Here is a 766-nt window from a genome sequence, read left to right on the forward strand (position 1 = left end):
TTATTTACAAATATATATATGATTCATCATTAGTATCATATTGTTACGTCTCCGTTCGCTAGTTAATTTTCCGTAACTTCGTTCCGACGAAACTTTAGTGACACAAGTCCTTTCTTAATAAAACTGGTTTATTCTTTCCGAATACAACTTTACGATACACTTAATTTCAACAGTCGCTCTATAACAAACACTATAATTCACGTCTCACGTGGCCAACAATATTTTGTCCGCATACATTCAATTACTCATTACACTGTCGTCCCGTCACGTTGTGAACGTCTTATATATATAACAGACTAACACATATCTAGTAAATGCTAAGGCATTCTTGAAGGACAGGATATTTCTAGAAAGGGGTGGCGTGATACTAGTCACGTGACCTCGCTGACGCAACAATATATATATATATATATGATTCATCATTAGTATCATAGGAAGAAGTTCCGGGGTATTTGTTCAAAGAATATTGTTGCGTCAGCGAGTCACATGACCACCGTGACGCAACGTTTCTAGAACTATCATGTACTTTGGCGAATGTTCAAGTTCTTACTAGAAATAGGGTACGCTGGTATATAAAAGAGGGGAAGGTAATGTGTGTGTAGACAGTGAGTAATTGAACTGCAGTCACCAGGGTATTGTTGAAGTTAACGTTCGTTCGTGATACTGTTTGTTTTAGCGCGAATATTGAGATTAAGTGTATCGCAGAGTTATATTCGGAAAGAATAAACCAAGCCTACATTTAACAATACTTTGATTCAAAGTTATA

The sequence above is a fragment of the Limulus polyphemus genome, unplaced genomic scaffold, assembly GCF_000517525.1.
Source record: "Limulus polyphemus unplaced genomic scaffold, Limulus_polyphemus-2.1.2 Scaffold2737, whole genome shotgun sequence".
NCBI lineage: Eukaryota > Metazoa > Arthropoda > Merostomata > Xiphosura > Limulidae > Limulus > Limulus polyphemus.